Source organism: Convolutriloba macropyga, chromosome 5 (genome assembly GCF_964194025.1).
Source record: "Convolutriloba macropyga chromosome 5, txConMacr16.3, whole genome shotgun sequence".
Classification (NCBI taxonomy): Eukaryota; Metazoa; Xenacoelomorpha; order Acoela; family Convolutidae; genus Convolutriloba; species Convolutriloba macropyga.
Window position 1 is genome coordinate 69,515,520 of NC_134472.1, and position 23,603 is coordinate 69,539,122.

Below are 23,603 nucleotides of genomic sequence, written 5' to 3' on the forward strand. Positions count from 1 at the left end.
GTGCCGGCGTTGAAGCACAAATAAAAGTTGAGGGAATGAACGACAGGGAAATGATCGTGTATCGTGAAACGAAATCAAAAATTATCAAGGCGGCATGAAAGATTACAAGCACACGCCCAAGTGTGTCCAAATTCACAAAATTGGCGGTAGATTCTGTCCGGTTTCTATCATCAAAAATTATATCAATTTAATTCCGGCTGGCTCCAAATATTTTTACTGTAGGTCCAATTCAAACATTAACGGTAAAAAAAATGGTATCAGAATTCATCTGTTGGAAATATGTATCTTGATGGTATAATGAAAAAAGTAGCATCAGAAGCCGGCTGGGATACAACTCAATTGCGGACTAGACTTTCTCTTCGAGCAACGGCTGCATCTAGTTTGATGGAAAAACAAATCCCAGAGGTTTCGGTGGAAAAAGTTACCCGCCATAGAAGTAGCTCTGCCTTGCAAGAATATGTTCGATCTGACTCGGTGCAAAAAGCAACGTCAAACGCCTTAGCATCACCCTTGGTCCATTTGAACAAAACAATGAAAAACGATGAGCTGAACGAAGAAAACAAAGGGATACTTATTCAATGTTCAAGTAAAGACTATTCGTATCTGCAAGGCAATTGTCTGAAAAAGAATGCTTATAAAAATAATTCTACAAAAAAAATTATTAATCAAGATAAAGCGTTAAAAAAATCGCAGAAAAGAGTTAGTGAGAAACTATATGCGAAAGATGATTTTGACGACGATTCCGATTTGGAACGACAACTGGTTTTGTTTGGCGAGCAGAAAGAGCATAAAGAAATAGCAATAGAAAAAACTTATGAACAAATCTCTTAGAAAAAACGACTGGTTGAAAAAGTGTGCTTTGTAAACTTGCAGAATTGCAATGTTACCATAAATTTTAATTGAATTCTCTCTTTGAGTTTTGAACAGCGAAATCGAGGTCTAAATAAGATAGAGTATAGTTCTGGGAAGCCTTCGGCAATTCGAGCTCAGCCTCGGGCGCAAGCGCTCATGACTTTGAGCTCTAATTGCCTTAGGCTTCCCAGAACTATACTCTAACATATGCTTACAGCTTTGTTTCCATGATACAAAAATATGAAAAATAAGCGACTCTTTAAAGTAATCTTCATGCAAACAAGATTTTACTTTGATTGCAATCCGATTTTGGAAACAAAATCAAATACTTTTATGATCTTTTTGATTGCGATGGTTATGACGATTATGTAACGGATTAAATTTATATATATAAATACAAATATATATATATATATATATATATATATATATACATATTTTCATATATATATATATATATATATATATATATATATATGTGTGTATTATATATATACATATATATGTATATATATATATATATATATATATATATATATATATAGAAATAACATATAAATATATTTATATATATATATATATATATAAACATTAGATACATATATACGTATATATATATATATATATATATATATATATATATATATATATATATATATTTAAACTTTTTTATAAGTGTAATGTTTTTTTATGTATGTGAATGTACTAAAAATAGAAAAAAGTATTCTAAAACACCATCAAAGAGACGGCTCTAATAGGTATAACCGTTGGCGATGGTTTGATGCAAATCTGAGAAACTTTTTTTGGAGCCTTAAAAAAGTTGCCCTCATCAAACTTGAAATGTGTGGCTGTTAACTCTGTACGCTTTTTGATTTCAAAATCCGGGAAACGAATCCAAAACTGATAGCATTAAAAAACAAAAACCAGAAAACATATAGTGTCTTTCTACAGACAATTAAGTGTGCTAATTACATTCAGCAAAATCAGTTTTAATGGCTCTAGATATAAACGGAAAGCCTTTCAAAATAAAAAAAAATCTGATAAACTGTACATCTATATTACAATTTAAAAGAATCTTTAACACCAAATTTGACAAACAGAAGAAAATTTAAAGCAATTTTAATCAAGAACAAAATCGATTTTTTTAAGCAAAGGAAGCCCTTGAGTCCTGTAATCATCCTGAACATGTCTTACGTCTACAAAAAATTGCCAAATATGACAAAAATTTTAAATTATCTTAGTTATTTGTGAAAAACCTGTGTCGGAACCAGTGAAGTCATAACAAATTTTTAAATAACATTAGACTTTGTGACACCAATAGCCTGTGCCAAATTTCTTTGACAAAAATAATGTCATATACGACCTGCAGTTAACGAGAACAGGCAAGAAATAGAAAAATAAACTGAACAAAATTGCGATGCTAAAAAATTTTTATTTTCGAAAACAATTGTTTTCAAAGCCATCAAGGCCATCAGCTATCTACTCAAATCAGAACATTAGCTCGTCTAGTTTTTCTTTAAAAGCCAACGAATCTTGTCATTAAACATGCAATTTCAAACGACTAAAAATACGAAGTAAAAACGACAGTTAAATACAAAAAAATAGAGCTAAAGTTCAATAAGCCAATATTTATTTAAAAATCAAATATTTTTAAAAATCAAAACGACTCTAAGCTTTTATGTAAATAACTGGATGCAAAAAATTGGAGCTGCTTAGGAAGCCAATTGGACCTATCACCGGTGAGCTTCGATTTGAAATGTTCTGCTCTTTAATTAAAATGGAAAAGATGGAGTTTTTTTTAACAAAGAGCGACTGATTAGAATCCGATTTTTTTTCCATTGTAACAATCCAAAACTGGTCCAAAACTAGCACTGCTAATGCTGTTTGTCCATTAGGAACACTTAATTTGCCTATAGAAATAGATAATTTGTTAGTTACAAAAATCTTAAAAATAATTGCTGCGTTTTTGATAATCAGCGAAGGAGGCTAGCAAAAAAATAGCAAGATTTTAATTAGAGAGCACTCTCACAATAGAAATGGGAGTAAAAAAGCCCTATTTTGAGTTTACAATGATTGGATTAGTAGTTTTTGGGTGCTTAGTTCCGGCAAATTATATCAAAGTGGACTAAAAAACCTTATTTCGTGCTATTTTGGATAAAAGAATCTAAATTTTGAAATATTTAGCCAAAATTTTAGCCGAAAAAATGAAATCAAAATAATCAGCAAGATTTTTTTGTCTCTAAAAAACAATCAACATTGTTATCGTTAACAATTTTTACATATTTTAGCAAAATTGACGAAATTTTAGGCAAAAGTTCTGGAAAATGCGAATAAAAACGATGGACTACACTCGATTTTCTCAAAATTTTGAAACTCAATAACTCCCTGTAAAAAACAAATTTCAAAAAAATCTTTTTTTATTCTATATTCTACGGCGGACGGTCTTTTTAATTATACCACTCACAATACTCTACGATAAATATGTCGGGGGTCGGAGCAAAAAGTTTTGAAGTAAAGTGACATATAATTTTTTCATTTGTTTGGAGTTATCCCAATATTTTAGTTCACATATGTTAAATACTAATACAAGGTCATTGCGGAATTAATCTTTGATTTCAAGAAAATTTGTGAATTATGCACCCAGCGTGGACAAAAAGTTATTTTTTTCCGCCGTTGACCCCCAGTGATTGTGGAATTTTTATCATGTAAGATCTGATAAGATGCTGACTAAGAATTTTTATCGTGTAGGATCTTATCAGATCTTACACGATAAAAATTCCTCTTATCAGAACTTACACGATAAAAATTCTGGTAAGAGGAATTTGTATCGTGTAAGATCTGATAAGACATCTTATAAGATAAACATTCCTCCTATCAGAATTTTTATCGTTTAAGATCTGATAAGACATCTTATAAGATAAACATTCCTCTTACCAAATTTTTATCGTGTAAGATCTGATGAAAAAATTTATTCAAAAATTAAGCAGTTGATTCTCAATTCTTAAGACAATTAAAAAGCATTTTAAATTTTGGGACGGAAAATTGCAACCTATTGTTTAAAAAAATAGTGTAAGTGGAATTTTTGCCTCAAATCTGAAATCAAAAAATATATTTTCGCAAAAAATGTCTTGAAATAACAAAGAGCAATTTTTGTTTTTTCTTCAAGTCTACCGACTTCAAAGAGACAAAATTTGCGGGTGGGCCAATTTTAAAAGAAGTTAAACTGTTGTAGAAGGCATCTCGGATATATCTAGTGTTAAAATGCTAGAATTTTACCTCAACCAAGATAAAACTTGTAGCGTTATTAAAAAATTAGTTAACGTTGAAAATAATTGAGTGGTTTGTAAGTACCACGATAAACAAATTTAGATATTTTATTGAGACTGATAAAAAAGTTTCAGTAAAAATGTCGATCAAACGTTTTGACTTGCGATAACATAACATTTCTCACTGATTCATGGTGTACCTGGCGAAAATCGTAAATGGTCAGATATCTCAACCTTTTAATCCGTTTTAAGGTCAACCTATTGCAGAACGGCACTTCCACTGAAAATTTCACACAGTTGAAAGACAAAAAAGGGGTCCATTTTTTTGGCTTAAGATAATTTTTCTCTCAGGCCTTTGCGGAAAGTTTCATATAAACTTTGCCGTGGATAACGTATTTGAAATACTCGTTTCCAAAAAAACAGTTCAATTATCAGTTCAATGGTTTATTCTGTTCACACCAAACGTGAATGATGTGGTAAGCACTAATATAATTCATACAAAAGCATCCAGTACGTTCCAGCGTATGATATATAGTGATTTTATCCCTGTTAATGAGGTTTCTCTGTGAGTCCATTCACTTTGAATCGTTATTATGTTGCAAGTATCGCAAAAAACAAATATCAGCACTATTTTGAGACTGATAAAAAGACAAAGTTCCAGTAAAAGTATTGATCAAACGTTTTGACTTCCGATAACATATACTTCCAGAAATATCCACAAATATACCCACTTCCACAAATATCTCAGACCTTGTACGCCTAGGCGTACATGAGAAGTGCCGAGAGAACCAATTTTACTTTTCAGTGTTAGATCAGGCGTACAGGATTAGCGCCATCAAATGTCAAAATTGACTTTCGTATTTTTGTAGCGAGCGTGTCAAGAGTGCCGACGAATACGATATTAATTTATGTATAGACAAGCCAACTGGAAAACAGTAGCTCCACTACATTTTCTCAACAGAGTGTTAGCTGGTTTTAAATCAGGCGTACAGGAGTAGCGCCCGTAAATCTTTGCTTAGTTTGTTAACCAAGCGTACAAGAGAAGCGCAAAGAAAAACGGTCTTAACTTTCGGTACAGGATCAGGCATACAGAAGTAGCGCCAAAATAAGAAATTACTTTGTTTTTGAGTCAGCTGACTCAAAAACCAAAAAATTTTTTGTTTTGGCGCTACTCCTGTACGCCTGATCTAACACTGTAAACTAAAACTGGTTCTCTTGGCGCTACTCTTGTACGCCTGACTAAAAAACTAAGCCGTTTCTTGTTTTGGCGTTACTCCTGTACGCCTGATCTAGTGCCGAAAGCTAATACCGTTTTCCATGGCGCTTCTCTTGTAAGCTTGATTAACAAACTAAGCAAAATTTGCTGGCGCTGCTATTGTACGCCTGATTTAAAACCAGCCAACAGTCTGTTGATAGAATGTAGTGGATCTACTATGCCCCAGTAGGCTTTTCTATACATAGAAATTAATATCGGATTCGTTGGCACTCTTGACACGCTCGCTAAAAGATTACGAAAGACCATTTTGACTTTCGATGGCGCTACTCCTGTACGCCTGATGTAACACTGAAATTTTAATTTGGTTCTCTTGGCTCTACTGTTGTAAGCCCGACTCAAAAACTAAGCCGTTTTTTTGGCGCTACTCCTGTACGCCTGATCTAGTACCGAAAGCTAATACCGTTTTCCTTGGTGTTTCTCTTGTACGCTTGATTAACAAACTAAGCAAAATTTGCTGGCGCTGCTATTGTACGCCTGATTTAAAACCAGCCAACAGTCTGTTGATAGAATGTAGTGGATCTACTATGCCCCAGTAGGCTTTTCTATACATAGAAATTAATATCGGATTCGTTGGCACTCTTGACACGCTCGCTAAAAGATTACGAAAGACCATTTTGACTTTCGATGGCGCTACTCCTGTACGCCTGATGTAACACTGAAATTTTAATTTGGTTCTCTTGGCTCTACTGTTGTAAGCCCGACTCAAAAACTAAGCCGTTTTTTTGGCGCTACTCCTGTACGCCTGATCTAGTACCGAAAGCTAATACCGTTTTCCTTGGTGTTTCTCTTGTACGCTTGATTAACAAACTAAGCAAAAATTTGCTGGCGCAGCTATTGTACGCCTGATTTAAAACCAGCCAACAGTCTGTTGATAGAATGTAATGGAGCTACTATACACCAGTAGATTTTTCTATACATAGAAAACAATATCGGATTCGTCGGCACTCTAGACACGCTCGAAAAAAATTACGAGACTATTTTGACTTTTGATGGCGCTACTCCTGTACGCCTGATCTAACACTGAAAATTAAAATTGATTCTCTTGGCGCTGCTGTTGTACGCCTGACTCAAAAACTAAGCCGTTTCCTGTTTTGGCGTTGCTCCTGTACGCCTGATCTAGTGCCGAAAGCTAATACCGTTTTCCTTGGCGCTTCTCTTGTACGCTTGATTAACACACTAAGCAAAAATTTGCTGGCGCTGCTCTTGTACCCCTGATTTAAACCAGCGAACAGTCTCATGATAGAATATAGTGGAGCTACTGTACGCCAGTAGGCTTGTTAATTCAGATATAATAAGAAAATTAGCTATAATAAAGAAAATTGATTATTGTATGAAACTAGATGCTGCTGTTAGCAATTTTTCAGCTCAGAATAAGCCTATCAGCTCAGTCCAACAACATACCTGGAACAGGGTCAACAATCAAGACATTGGCTGGAAAACTAACCATACGGCGGAGTGTAAGTTATTGGTTGTATGCTGTAAAAGGGCTAGAACTTCTACTTCTGTTTTTCGTTTTTGTTTCTGACAATTTATCAAAATTCGTGCAAAGTAAGATTTCCATTTTGTCGGAATTTAGTGCAGTTGATGGTTCTAAATTTTTTATCTTGCGGGCCCCTGTACCAATGATTGTTCTTGGAGTAGATGGCTTCTGCACTGCAATTAATTTTTGTTTAAAAGTAGCAAAATTGCTTCGGAATATGCAGCTTTTTTCTATCGGCACTACTCATGTATGCCTGAATCAGTAATTTTCCTTCGCTTCAATTTCAGGAAAACAAGTCTTGGTGAAGAAGCAAGTAACAGCTGGAAACAACTGACTTTGATTGTGACAAACAAAAACTTTGGTCTCACAAAACTTCAACATCCAACCAATTCGAAATTTCTAGCACGCAAACTGATCGAAACTCCACTTTCTTTGATGTTTCAAACTACGTTAATTTTTAATTGATTCAAATTACGTTAATTATTAAATGATTACTTAAAATTTTATCTTGGTTTTAATTGAGTTCAAATTTACTTTGAATCCTCGAAGTTTTTGTTTTGAGAGGAACCGAGCAATTAAAAAATCTGAAAATAAAATATAAAAAATGGTTTTGATAGGAACTGAAAGAACTTTATTTGAGGTTCTTTTATGAGTGCTATATCTAAAATTTGAGAGACTGAAAGGATTCAGTTTAGTTCTGATAAGACAGAATATTTTTCGTGTAAGATCTTATTATAGCTGCGAAGCTGTAAGCTGGGCGAAGCTATATTGCGGTGCTCTTGGTTTTTTTTGTTTCGTCGTCTGACGCTCTTTTCTCGGTTTACATTTGTTCACACAGCAAAGCTGAAAAAGTCAAATTTTCTGAAGCAAAAATTTTTAAATTAATTGCGTGATTAGATTTTGATCAGACGTGACTTACCTCACTCAATAAAATGACTTTTGCACTTTAATTTGAAATTGTTTAAGGTCAAAGGAACTCATATGTGCAGTAAGGGTCCCTAATAAGAGGCTTCTGCGGAATGAATTTTAATCTGCCTGCTTTTTTAAGAAAAATTTTTATCGTATAAGATCTTATATGAGGAATTTTTATCGTATAAGATCTTATAAGAGTAATTTTTATCGTGTAAGAACTTATAAGAGGAATTTTTATCTTGTAAGATCTTATAAGAGGAATTTTTATCGTGTAAGATCTGATAAGAGGAATTTTTTTTATCGTGTGAGATCTTATAAGAGGAATTTTTATCGTGTAAGATCTTATAAGAAGAATTTTTATCGTGTAAGATCTTATAAGAAGAATTTTTATCGTGTAAGATCTTATAAGAGGAATTTTTATCATGTGAGATCTTATAAGAAGAATTTTTATCGTGTAAGATCTTATAAGAGGAATTTTTTATCGTGTAAGATCTTATAAGAGGAATTTTTATCGTATAAGATCTGATAAACGTCTTATAAGATCTTATAAGAAGATGCATCCCCTTACAGGCTATTAGCAAGATGATTTTGTCAGAAATTTGTCAGATCTTACACGATAAAAATTCCACAATCGCTGGGGTGACAAAGTAAAATTAACTGCCCTATGAACAACCTTTCGGCTTCCGAATCACCCTCTCAAAAGTGACCCGGAATCCTCAATTGTGGCTTATTGCACAATTAAATTTACTTTGCCGAATTTCGCTACCTTGTCCAAAAGCTCCTCAACCCCAATGCTCTTTGGTTTTAATTGTTGGATCAACGATCTCTTCTGTCATCTTGGTAAAAAACTGACGGTGTTTGTATTATAATGATAGTGAAATCAGAGTAAAATTACTCCTAAAATTAAACTGACAAGTCTATGATTTCAAATGTTCAGAGAATGGACGATTTTAAAAATATCTATGAACAGTCATGGATTTATACTGGTTCAGTAATCAAATACTGTTGGTATAACGACCGAAAAGTTACAAAAGATCATCTGATAACGCAAGTTTTGTTTATTTATAAATTCTGAGAACTAAAACCTGGACGCGATCTCTTACCAACTCAATTGGGATTGTCGTTGGAAAAAAATGACGACTTATGAGGCGAAATTGTTATCTCTGAGCAGCAATTCAAACATAGAATAAACTTTCATGTTAACTAATTGTCGAGATGTTCACTCCTAATGTTTCAAAAGTATGTTTTTTTAGAATACGCCTGAGTGATACATTCATGTCTGAGGTTGTTATTTCTGAGGGTGCCACAATTTTATTAAAATGACAATGTCATCACTGACAATGTCATTAAAACGATCTATTGTATGCAGGGTTTACAATTGCGGTAGATCGCTACGGCGTAGATTGTTAATTAACGGTTGAAGATTGTTTTGATGAATTCATTTACGTATACTCAACAATCATTGTATGGCAATCATAATGTCAGCTGTAATTTCGCCTATTTTGTGCGAGTAAAAAATTTAAAACTAAAAAATGGTTTATTTGAAGTTTTTTGCAACTCTTACACAAAACGTCTCTAATAATTCTGCTCAGATTTGTTGTTGAAAATTGATTCTCTCTCTTGCGTGGTTACCATGGCGATTTGTGGGTACAAACTTGACTGTAACAAAACTTTCTCAAAGTCAATTAAACTTAGAACAAATTTCAGCCATGAGTTCTCTTACCAAGTATTTAGTCAATTTAAAAATGATACTAAGGGATAAAATCTCTCTTAAGACTTAAGTTTCGAAAGAATTTTATTTGCCAAATTGTGTATGTAGTTTTAAGTAGTTTTAGTTCTTGCTACTACTATTGTCATTCCTCAGACTTTTGATCAGTTTTCAAGATCTGCATGCGTCTTCTTTAATGCCAAACTGATCCACTGAAAGATATGATGGAGAATTGTAGAACCAAAATATATACGTAGAGTTCTCTAAATAGCTTTAGAAGGTCATAAAAATGGCCTTCGAGAAGAAATTTTTCACATTCTTTAACAACCGATGAATCTTCACGGCTTAAAGCAACATCTAACTTTGATTTACGAGGACTGTTTTCTTGGTAACTTTGAAATAAAAGAAAGCAGATGACAACCGGGATGTTACATAAACTCATTCGATTTGACGCAAGTTTTGCTATTTATAAATTCTTAGAAGTAAAACCTGGACGCGGGTTCCTACCCAATCAATTGAGATTTTTGTTGGAAAGAATGACAACTTATGAGGCGAAAGTGTTATCTCTGCACATCAATTCAAACATAGAGTAAATTTTCATCTTAATTAATTGTGGAGATGTTCACTCTCAATGTTTCAAAATTATGTTTTTTTAATAAGGCTGAGTGATATATTCATGTCTAAAGGTTATTATTTTTGAGGGTGCCACAATGTCATTAAAATGACAATGTCATAATTGACATGTATAATTCAAAACGTCATTAAATTGATCTATTGCTATGCAGGGTTTACAATTGTGTATGTATACCCTGCAATTGTAAACCCTGCTAGCTATGGCTTGGATTGATAATTAACGGTTGAAGATTGTTTTGATCATTTCATATACAACTCATTGTATGGCAACCATACAATAATCATTGTATAGCAACCATAATGTCAGCTGTAATTTCACTTATTTTGTGTGATTAAAAGAGATTAAAACAAAAAAATGGTTGATTTGACTTTATTTGCAATTCTTACACAATGCATCTCTAATAATTCTGTTCAGATTTGTTGTTGAAACATGACTCTCTCTCTCTCTCTCTCTCTCTCTCTCTCTCTCTCGCGTGGTTACCATGGTGGTTTGTGTGTACAAACCTGATCGTAATTAAACTTTCTGAAAGTCAATTAAACATAGAACTAATTACGACCATGACTTCTCTACCCAAGTATTTTGTCAATTTAAGAATGATACTAAGTGAAAACATCTCTTTTAAGGCTTTAGTTTTGAAAGAATTTTATTTACCAAATTGTTTAAGTAGTTTTAGGTAGTTCGGGCGATAGTTTTAGGTTTTGCTGCTACTCTGGTCATTCCTGAGACTTTTGATCAGTTCTCATGATTTGCATTCGTCAATTTTAATGCGAACCTGATCCACAGAAAGATATGATGAAGAATTGTAGTAGAACAAAAAAACATTCGTAGAGTTTTGCAAATATTTTTAAAAGGTCATAAAAATGGCCTTCGAGAAGCAATTTTTTCTCATTCTTTGACAACCGATGAATCTTCGCGGCTTAGAGCAATATCTAACTTTGAATTACAAAACTGTTTTCTTGGTAATCTTGAAGTAAAAGAAAGCAGATGACGATGAATAGTGGCTCTGAAAACCGTTTTCTGAAGAACAATATGTTTAAGAAAAAAATTTAGCAATTGGTGAATTTTGATTTGGAACCGAATACTGAAGCTTCTGTCAATGAACCCAAACGTTTGGCAATCAAAAGAACCATAGTACTCTTGTCAAACAAAAAAGTAATTGACACAAAATATGAAACCGTTGGACAGATTCTAGTGCGATTGAGATCTTGAAGACTATCGCCATAAGAGAATTAGCCAAAAAAACTACATTAACATTAAAAAACACTATTTACAATTCAGTGAAATTGTTGCATATCTAAAAACCGTACGATGAAAAATAGAAAAAAAAATTTCGTAAAATTTAGAACAAAAACAAATATTTCCGTAAAAATTAGAACACAATCAAATATTTCCGTACATGTAATTAAAAGAAAAAAAGTTAACTGAAAAAAAGCCATTGCGCATCAATGCACATGTAGAGATAAAAATTCACCTTCTGTGAAAAAATTGCTTCAAAACGGATTGGGAACTCAAATATATTTTGCTAATAGTTAATTTTTATTCTAAAAAAGCTCGGAGAAATAACTAAGAGGTCTAACTTTTGAAGTGATTGACAATTTCAATATTTTCCGTACAACTTTTTGTTGAAATCTTTTTAAGTTGACACCAGATGCTTAAAAGAAATTATGAGAGCTAAGGAAAGGGTCAATTGGCACATTTTTTCATCTGACATTAGCAAAAAACCAGAGATGTGAAAAAGAGAGCGTGCTGTACAAGAGTTTGAACAATTCCTGACTCAATCAACTGTAAAATAAAGTCAAAGACCGCTAGTTTGGCGAACAATATATTTAAATTTGGGGTCTTTCAGAAGTGAAATCATTGAATTTGCGCCAATAAGGTGGACACTGGAGCTGTAGAAACATTATCAAGCTCTGCTCTGAAAACGGCTTCAAAGCAAAACTATCTTTTTTGATCTCAAAAAAGATTCGAAACAGTAATAGACGCTTTTATTATAAACAAATTTTAGGAAACTAAATCAATGAGTGCAATAATTGAAATTACAATTTACAACAAACAAGAATGAGGTCTGAACGAAGACTTCTAAATACCACCAGGGCAAAGACTAGTACGTTTTGGCTGCAAAACGTACAAAAACTTGATCATCAAGAGAATTTAATTTTTGTTCACATCCATTGTTTTTTTATTTTTGATTTTTTGATTTCTGCTTTCAAACAATGTGAGGCTCCAACTGCTGTAACAAAAAATAACTACTTACCTGCAAATGTGCTCATCACAATTGCAGGTAAGTAGTTATTTTTTGTTACAGCAGTTGGAGCCTCACATTGTTTGAAAGCAGAATTCAAAAAATCAAAAATAAAGAAACAATGGCGAAATGCAAACAAAAATTAAATTCTCTTTGGCATTAAATATTGCTTGCATATTTCAACTTACTCAGCTTTCTTCAAAATAGAGTAGATTCATTCTGCTGTTTATTTTGCTTTCTGCTTTTTTTATTCTCTGACGGCGTTTTAGAAAGGAGGGAATATATATTTAATTCCATTTATTTCTGCAACATTAACGTTTTCTGCATTACGGAAAGTTTATAGTGGTATCATGATAATCTTCTTAAAGAGTGAATTTTTTTTCCCAGAGCAAATATTCCGTTTTTAATGGTTATTAACGAATCGCAAAGTGACCGTCACCTATCTGGTACAATACTTTTTAAAAAACATTATGTGGTGGAAAAAAAAACGTATGACTCGAGGCACACTGCGGATGCAAAATTTGCTAGATACCATTTCAAACATTTTGACTATTTTTTATAGCTGCGTAGTTGTACTGTTCAAAATGAATTATTCTGTGCGTTTCTGGTTCAAAAAACCTGAATTTTATCTTTTCGCAGTCTTTTCGTCAATCAGTAGTCAGACTTAAAGTGATTTCTGTTAGGCAGGAGAAGTAAAAAGAAACCGGAAATATTAGTTTTAGTGGTGGATTTTCTCAGTTTCAGATTATTTTTTTTGTAGAGCGAAACAAAGTGCTGGAAAGAATTTTCGATATTTTGAAGAACTATTTAGGTGTTATTTTTTATTCTTCAAAAACTCAGATATTGGTCAATATGTTATCCGCACTGTGTCTGAAACACATTTGGTTTCTTAAAAAAACTGTTAGAAGGGCTATGCAGTTTCAACTACTATGAAAATTGACCCCAACTGGTATAAAACTCTCGAAATTGGGCATCTCTTAAAACTCGTTCCCATGCTCTTTCTTGCTTCCCAAGGCTTCATGTCTCTAGCCAAGTATACGTTTAACAAGTAGAGCTTTTTGTCAAGCTATTTCAATCTTATCTTCTGCAAAATTTACATTAGGTAGTTCTCTCTCAATCTTCTAACAAAAATTAAAAAGACTCACGCGTTTCGTCCCCTTTTTAATCAGTTTTGCTGCATTTTAACTTCTTTTGGTTCATGAAGTTCTCATTCTTATGGCAATTTGCATACAAATATTTCTTCGCGTTTAAATTCTCACCAAACGGTTTTAGCTTTAAATTGTTTTCAATAAATTGTAATCCTTCAAGGTTGAAAGTTCACAAAATTCAAGCACTTAAGACTTAATTAAGTCTATTCATTCACTCAAAATTATATCACTCTTTGTTCTAAAGACAAAACGGAGAACTTCTCAGTTTCTCATTATTTGTACTTCTTTTTGCTGCCTGTCATTGAGGATCTAGGCCTAATTGCATCTCTAATGAGACATAATTAAATTTTTTCATTTATTCCATTGCATATCTAATAACTCTAACAACTCTGGCACTATTTTTTCAGATATTATCAGTGATTTTCAATTTTTTCCTGTCTTTGTTTTTTCATTGTTGACTTTTTTAGACAGAGTAATGACTCATCTCAATGATATTCTGGTTCTACAAAGAGCTCTGTCATGGCAAGTTTTTTTCATAATTACTCTATTTACTATCGCACGACGTGTTTTCAGAAAATTCTTTTTGGTTTGGATCGTATTTTTTGGTCATGATCATCCATTTTTGTTTTTGATTGTCTGTGACAGGCATTTATTGTCTTTGATTGTCGTTGTTCTCAAGGCATTTTTGAAGCACAATTACTTTTTTGATTTAGCCAAAATGGCTAACTGTTCCAAGGACACTGACACTAGCAGTTTTCAAATATGAGACGTGGTTGTTTGAATTTCGCCAGAATTTGTTTATTTTGCTGTATGTTTGCATCTTTTCTAAAAAAAGATTTCATCCACTTTTTGTCTTTAAAACCACTAACTAATGAAAAAAATGTTCTCATTGTTTTCCGCATTAGTTATCAATTTCGATGCGGGTTGATAAATTTGTACTTTTGAAAACTTTCAATGTTTGTTGTTGCCCTATAATAATCAAAAATTATTTTCTGCTAAATTTTTCAATTTTTCGCTGCCTGTTTAAAAGGTTTTCATGCCACTGATTTTTAACGGAATAAATCATCTTCAAATTTTGGCAACTTTATTTTCTGTGATATAAGAGATCTTTCGACCGTCAAACTTATTCAGGAACTTTTAATAACAAAACGTCAGATCTCTTTGGATGCAGTAAAAATCAATTTATATCATTGAAGAAGTTGCTGATTGCTCAAAAGCTTCAGACATTTTTTCCGTGGAATTAGACAGTATTCATAGGTTTTCTTAGCTATGGAACACTTAGATCGATTTTTTTGTGTTTTTTTATACTTAGCTGGCAACAACCTGCTGGCCTTTAGTGAATGAGAATTCGCATTTGCCAGTTATTTTTTAACGTGGCTGAAAAATCGGCCATATGCGTATTTCTGTTCACGTTTCGTTCGCGAGGTAAAGCTGAACAGGTCAATCTTTTTGAATTTTTCGTTTTTCTCAATAAAGGCATTGACGTCAATAATCTGTAGTATCAAAAATTAATTCATTTACATGAACAAGTCGTCTTCATATCTGATTTGTTCAAAAGGTCAAATGACGTAACGTCAAAGAAATACGTATTGTCTATACGTATTAAAGGACTACGGATTAAAAGACTACTACGATACGAAATTGGACAGACTATTCAAATTTCGGCTCTTTTCTGCGTTGCCCCCCTGCTTATTGGGCTTATATTATTGCGTCCCACAGGTGCACGTGCTATTTTTTACATAGTAACGTGCTATATAACAACATATAATTTGTAACGGGGGGGGGCGTAAGAAAACACTGGATGGGCAAAACAGAATAGATCCCAAATTTTTTATGTGGGTCATAGCATTGTGGTATCCATTATTTCTCATATTGAATTTTGTATTGGTTTCTATATTTATACTACGGCACACAGTATGATTCGCAGCAATATTTGGCAATGTTTGGGCTATCATTCGCTGTTTCCGATTTTCGTTTTTGTTTACATTTCGCAGACATGTCTAATGCTCCATTTCAGGCACTTGTCTATTATGTGCCTTCATATTGTTTGAAGACAAATTGTAAAGACCTGACCTAAAAAACCATAGCCTTTCAGTTTTAATGTGAAAGCCACCTAATTTATTTCGGATCTTTTGTGCTAGAGCCCCCCCCCCCCCTCCTGCGAGCTTAGTTTGGCACCCCCAATACATTTAAGCAAACTGTTAAAGCTAAGTAAGTTTTTACTGGGCTAGGGGTATTAGCCGACACACAAATTAGAAGACATGCCAATTGGCCGATAGATTTCATCAAGACGACGTGAAAATGACCGAAATAGGAACTGTATAATTTAAGCAGGGTTATTAGAAGCTTCGACATAATTATGTTCGGCCGTAATAATTTGTTCGGTTGTGATAGATTCATATCAAGTCCCACGAGCGTTGAGGCTTGGCCATATCAGTTAGTAGTTATAGCCAAATATTGTTTGTTTTAAGACTAAGGGACTATACTTTGCCCAATTAATGCGCGAGAAATTATCATGAACTGTGGTTTTCGAGTAGCTCTATTTGCTGAAGTGTCGGCTAAAAATTGTGTCGGCTAATTTGTAGGTCGGCCAATTGACCGGCCACGAGTTTATGGGGCTGAGGGGCGCTAGCGGAAAATATCCTTTGTTTCGTTTTGATAGCTTCAAAAAGATCTATGCTGAAGTTTAATGTATATGTTATGTTTTATGTTTAAATCCATGGGACGGTTGGTCATTTCTTGCCTTGTTTTTTAGAAAAACTTTATCTGCCTCGATCATTTTTCAAAACTATTTTCTGAAAATTATTACCTCATTGTAACCAATGTAACCAATCTTAAACGAACACTATCGCTCTGTTGAACGCTCTGAGACTTGCACAAGTAATCTTGATGTTATTTTGAGTCAAGTACTTCTTGCCTAATATGGACCGAAACTTCTCTACGCTCTACATTTTGTTTTCAGCAAGGTAAAAATCTCGATTTCTGATATACATATGAACTTCACTTTAAACTTCTCCACAAACAAAGAAACGGATACAATGCATTTTAAAATCTCTGTCAAGAAACTAGAAACTCCTAACTGAAAAGAGAAAGCGCAATAAAAACAAAGATTAATGAAAAGAAACAAGTTCAATGTAGTATTGAAAGTTCTGTTATGCTTTTTTGACATTTGAAAACATTCCAAGTTTCAAAGTTATTGCAATATATTTTTGTGGAGACCTTTATAAAGAACATAGTTTTAATTCGTTTGATGTATAGAACGTTTTTTTTTAGAATGTATAGAACGTATCAAAAAGAGATCAAAAATAATTAATAACACATTTTTTTCCAATATTTTATGCCCCTTCGATCTATACCTTTCTAATACTACCTCTAGTCATCAAGTAAATGTTCGGTGATCTATTGATGTCTTGTAAAGCAGTTCTCTATTCTGTGCTCCTCAACTTTTCAGATTCGATTATCTACCTTATAAATAATTTCATAACAATTTTTAACGGTCTTTTTTTTTTCAAATTATAATACGATTTTATTTTGTAATATTTTGTTTTATTAACTTATTATTTTAGTTTTTGAAATGATTACATTGACGATAAATTCGGTATCAACTGCCGGGTCTGTGTCATCTAAGTCCATAGTTTCTCCATTGTTGGCAATGTATGTACCTTTAAGCTTCTGAACTATATGCTCAAATGGGGTTTTTGATCAGTCAGTTTAGGTCAATAAAAACAATGATGTTAGAGAGTTGTGATTAGTATCATTAGAAGGCTCATCCAGAGTAGATTATGTTTTGAAAATGATTTTTTAATTTCGTTTTTAACAAGTAGTTATCGCGGTTTTTAATTTCATTTTTTTCCGTTCTCAATTATCGTATCTTTGTTCAAAGTTTTGTCAATTTTGCTAAAGTATATGTTGAAATTGTCAACAGTCGTGTTTTTTGCTTTACTTTTTTAAACAGAGGACTGTTGCTGAACTGTTTCGGACATTTTTTTTCTAAAATTTTGGATAATTTGGCAAAATTAATCATCTTTCATCAAAAACTGCAACAATTATGATTCTTAAGATCAGTTACTTTGAATTTGCCGGAAGTACAAACTTAAAACTTGCTAACAAAACTCTTCTAAAACTCTAAAAAAAAGGGCTAGTTGTACTTCCACTTTCTATGAGAGTGTTCTGGAAATGCGAATTTGCCGTATTTTTGATAATTTAATCTCGATTTCTGATATACATATGAACTTCACTTTAAACTTCTCCACAAACAAAGAAACGGATACAATGCATTTTAAAATCTCTGTCAAGAAACTAGAAACTCCTAACTGAAAAGAGAAAGCGCAATAAAAACAAAGATTAATGAAAAGAAACAAGTTCAATGTAGTATTGAAAGTTCTGTTATGCTTTTTTGACATTTGAAAACATTCCAAGTTTCAAAGTTATTGCAATATATTTTTGTGGAGACCCTTATAAAGAACATAGTTTTAATTCGTTTGATGTATAGAACGTTTTTTTTAGAATGTATAGAACGTATCAAAAAGAGATCAAAAATAATTAATAACACATTTTTTTCCAATATTTTATGCCCCTTCGATCTATACCTTTCTAATACTACCTCTAGTCATCAAGTAAATGTTCGGTGATCTATTGATGTCTTGTAAAGCAGTTCTCTATTCTGTGCTCCTCAACTTTTCAGATTCGATTATCTACCTTATAAATAATTTCATAACAATTTTTAACGGTCTTTTTTTTTCAAATTATAATACGATTTTATTTTGTAATATTTTGTTTTATTAACTTATTATTTTAGTTTTTGAAATGATTACATTGACGATAAATTCGGTATCAACTGCCGGGTCTGTGTCATCTAAGTCCATAGTTTCTCCATTGTTGGCAATGTATGTACCTTTAAGCTTCTGAACTATATGCTCAAATGGGGTTTTTGATCAGTCAGTTTAGGTCAATAAAAACAATGATGTTAGAGAGTTGTGATTAGTATCATTAGAAGGCTCATCCAGAGTAGATTATGTTTTGAAAATGATTTTTTAATTTCGTTTTTAACAAGTAGTTATCGCGGTTTTTAATTTCATTTTTTTCCGTTCTCAATTATCGTATCTTTGTTCAAAGTTTTGTCAATTTTGCTAAAGTATATGTTGAAATTGTCAACAGTCGTGTTTTTTGCTTTACTTTTTTAAACAGAGGACTGTTGCTGAACTGTTTTGGACATTTTTTTTCTAAAATTTTGGATAATTTGGCAAAATTAATCATCTTTCATCAAAAACTGCAACAATTATGATTCTTAAGATCAGTTACTTTGAATTTGCATGAAGTACAAACTTAAAACTTGCTAACAATACTCTTCTAAAACTCTAAAAAAAGGGGCTAGTTGTACTTCCACTTTCTATGAGAGTGTTCTGGAAATGCGAATTTGCCGTATTTTTGATAATTTAACTCAATAATTATCCCAAATTTGTAAATTTTTTGATATACTGATCTTTTTTGTCAAATTATCTATATGGCTGACATTTGGATCAATTTAAAGTACAAGCAGTAAAAAGCGGTTTTGCAGTTCTGTCTATGTTAATTAAAGACCAGAAGGGCTCTAAACCTAAACTCAATTATTGAAAACTCCCATTTACTCGGATTTAAGCTTAAATAATTTTAATTTCAGCGAAGAGCTCATTGTTTTTACGGCTTCAACAATGTGTTCGGGTAGTATTGTTTTTGATTTTTTTCAGTTCTGCCTGGTTCTTTTTTAATTTTTTGCCATGACTTTATCTCTACAATGACAAATCCAACTGAATTCCTGAGCAGTTGCTATTCAATCTATAGTATTTCTCATTTGAAAGCTTATGTTTGTTCTGAATCTTAAACATTTTTAAAAAAACCAATGGATTTTTGAGTTTTGGCACTTTTTGATCAATTTCCGACTGGTGCTTACTCTCTACATTTTGGTTTTAACAACTTGGAAACTGATTTCTTGCACAATTTTTCCGAGTCTTAGATTTTTCTTTCATTTATTGTTTTTTTGAAGTCATATGATATAGTCGCAATAATTAAAAAGTTGCAATTTCGTCAGTAGGAGATATGACGCAGCTATTAAATCAATTCATTTGCTAGCATGTAGCTTTCATGACTATAAGATTAATAATTTTGAAGAAAATCAGCTATTTTCATTTTTTCCTTTTTTTGTTACTTGTCTACTTGTTTACTTGTTACCTAGTGTCATTAAATTCAGGTTGCATATCTTTTGTAGTGAAGTACTAGCTAATCTGTTAAAACTTTCTTTTGCTATTTTGTTTTTTTTATAATTTAGTGTTTTCTCATGAAAAAGACATCAAATCAAATACAGTTTGTTGTTGTTGTAATTCGAGTTTGCTGTTTTTTTCGTCTCGTAATCTCATTAATGCAGGTCTCGTCGGATTTACAATGCCGCTTTATTTGTTTTGTTTGGTGGTTTCAGTTTAAAAGAGTTTTTGTTAGTTTTTTGAACATCTTCTATTTCTTGCTCCTTTGGTAGACAATTAGGTCAAAGATATGGATGAACGGGGTCAGAACATTATTTACAAAGGCACATTAATGAGCCTCCCCGTTTTTAAGATGTTTTCATGTTTTCACTAAATCTTTTTTTGTCATCGACGATCTTCAATAACCGGGCAGAGGAATTCATTACCCACAGAAAAACGTCACTTAATTTTAGATCGGAAATAAACCCCCAAAGAAACAGTATCACTTGAATTTGAATATGAAATAAACACCCACGGAAACAAGCTTCATTTAAAAAATGAATTTCGGCCGTGATAATTTGTTCGCTTGTGATATTTTGCGTGGCCATGGCTCGCGAGGTACGGCCAAACGCCCTAAATATAGAACTCTTCAAAATTCAAATGGGTGTTTTTTCCGTGGTTGTTTATTTCCTATCTAAAATTAAGTGAAAATTTTACTACTAATTGCATCAGCCCTTAATAAATAACTTGGTCGACTAAAAATTGTTTAAAAACTGGCGAACATTAACATGATGAAACCATGGGAGAAACAAAGAAACGAATATACAACTTTTTGCTGTTAGAATATCATATCTCAAAAAAGAACTCTAAAAGGATTTTTTCAAATGAATATCAAGCATTTATAGTATTTCACTTGAGTTTTAATGGAAGAGACTTGCATTTTTGTGAAATTAGATCTTTCACAATAGTAAACTTTGAGGAAAATACCTTTTTGATATTTTTGCATATATTATCTTAAATTGTTACCATAAAAAATTATGTCTAACTCTTATCTACTCATTCAAAAATCATGCAATGTTATTTTAGCTCGAAAAATTATCTTAACCAAAAGGTACATACAGTAAAACAGTCGGCTATAGGAGAGTTTTGATTTACTCTGAAAGAAAAAAATTTCGACTTCATCACTCTTCTACTTTCAAAAAAGCCATAAATAAGCCGGATTTGAGTAACTGAGCTGCAAGAAATTTTTTTTCACCATCACAAGCACTTTCTAATGGGCTTAAACCTTAAAATTGTAAATCTGCGCATAATGCTCTCTTTTGGGCTATAAAGACAAAAACTCAAAAATTGAAAATCAAGTTAAAAGTTTTCCAAAATTATAGTATGCAATTAGCACCTGCTATGTTTATAGGCAGTAAGCTAACTCTAGTTGTGTGTAGTTGCTGCAGTTGACCCTTTGACATTTTTTGGGTAATAAGCAAAAATGGTGTGGCGCGGAGGTTCAAACGTTGGGGTTGAGGGGTAACTGTTGAGGTAAGGGCATCTAAATTCAGATGAATCCAATTATTGCATTTATTCAGAGCATTTTTTTTCTTGAAATTATTGCATATTGTCATTGTGTCTCTATATCTCACATTGGGTCCGGTATTTGTGGTCAGGTTAAATTTTTGTTGTCTTGATGGGATTCATTTGCATTTTTCTTACTTCATTTTTTAAATGTTTTTTTCTTGATTTAGAACCCAATTGTCAAGTTTTTCGTCGAAGTATAAAATCAAATCAAAATCAAATTGAAATTTTTGTCTTGAAAAATTGAATAAATGCTGTACTCTTGCTTAGCATGTTACAAAAAAAAGCTTCTGCGTCATATATTTTTTTTTAATTTTCACGCTTGTAAGCCAAAAAATTGTCTAATGTTTACCTCCAGTAATTGTAGTGATTTTCATGTCAAAACAAAATTAAATTCTGTTGAATTTTAGAGCATAATGCTTATATTACCGGTGACAAAATGTTGCATAAACTTGGAGCAGAAAAAGACTCAAACCTTGACCATTGTGTTTTGAAATTAGAAAGTGCAATTGATCTTTATCAAAAGAGGTCAAAAATGGTTCAACGCTATTCAATCGACAAACTTTGGTGTTCTATAAATGTAATGTCAAGAAAGTTTTCCTCACAAACGCAGTTTTCAGCTACCCTTCTCATGTTAAAACAAAATCAAACCAAGACAAGCATTGCAAATTTTATATTTTATCATATTGAATATAAAAAATTTCGCTTTTTGTGGCATATGCAGGTCTGCTATCTTTCTGACCAGAATACAGAACGTTTCCTTGTTTTGCTTCCTTAGCATCAACAACTTGAGAACCGATTTAATAGGAAGAAATGAACCCTCTTAAAAAACACTATTTGCTGAAAAGCTGCAACGATACAAATACATCTTCAATTTCATTTCATTTTCTTGAAAATTGCGTCTTTGCATACATATGCAATTTTGTTGAATAAATTTATTATCAATGGTTTACTACTTTTATTTATTTCAAAGTTTTATATAATATCTTACTTTTCCAGATTTTGAATTAAAAATTTTAGATGACCAAGACAGTAAATTTTCCGAAATCATCATGTTAACTTATTCACTTTCAATTCAGTCAATCCAAACTGTGATCTTAATTAGTTCTGATTTTTTGGTTTGTTAATAAAATTAGTCTTTTACATGATCAAATTGAATGTTCAGATATCTCCATAAATTTGAAGTCTGTATGTCTTCCATCTCTCTGGCCAAACTTCAAAATTTTCAGTGTTTCTTGTCCATATTAGCTTTTAATTTTTGACAGCTGCCTAATTTTGCCCAAAAATTTCATTATCAAAATCGCTCCTTGCAAATACTTTGCAGTGAGAAACTGCAAGGCTATTCCCATAGTTTTCTGAAAATTTTTTCATTTTGATTTCATTGACTTTTGTATCTTTAAATAGATATGCATTTTGCTGATTTGTTTTCCCCAAATTTGTAAAAAGGATGCAAAATGTTTTTGTTGAGCATTTAAATGCAAAGTTTTAAAAAGTCAAAAGTATAGGAGTAATTTCACCAATTTTATTTCACCAAAGAGGAAACTGAATTTGTTTTTTACGTTAACATCCAGGTGTTTTGCTCTTTATGTGCCTCCTGTCTGTTGAAAGCAATTGAATGCTTTTTTGTGTTGAATTATTATTTTTTAAATGACAAATAGCTGATTTTCTGTTTGACGCAAAATTGAGACTGATTTTTCTTTATTTTACTTCTTTGGTGAAACAAAATCAGCAGTGAAACCAGCAACAAAAACAATTTAAAAAAATGAAAATATGACAAGTTTTTTATTCTTAACTTTTTTAAAACGAATATTAAAAGCTAGCTTTTTTGAGATTATTGCATGCCTGCCATTTTTCTTATAAGTCTGCAAAATTTTAAAATTTTCGTAAATTTGCGTCCCTAAAATCAAACATTCTGATAACTGCGTGATTTTCTTTGGTGGAAAGCCTTTCGTTCGAACCCTGCTATAGGAAATTATTTTTTAAGGAAAATAGTATGAGTTGAAAACAGCAATGTTGATAACGTGATTTTGTGGAAGTTTTTCAAACAAATTTCAATTGATTTTTGCATCTTTGAATAGATACTCATTTTTGGTTATGCTTATTTTCAAAACAAATAGTACAGCGCCATAGTATTCGTACTTAGGACTAACAAAAAATCAATACTATTACAGCTCATGTTTCTGGACAATTAAATAGAAAATAGATTGCCGTCATAATTTTTAACAAGTTCTTGATTTTTTTTGGTTTCCAAAAACTTTAACTTAAAGTATGAAAAAGAACTATAACGTTGAATTAATTATTTCC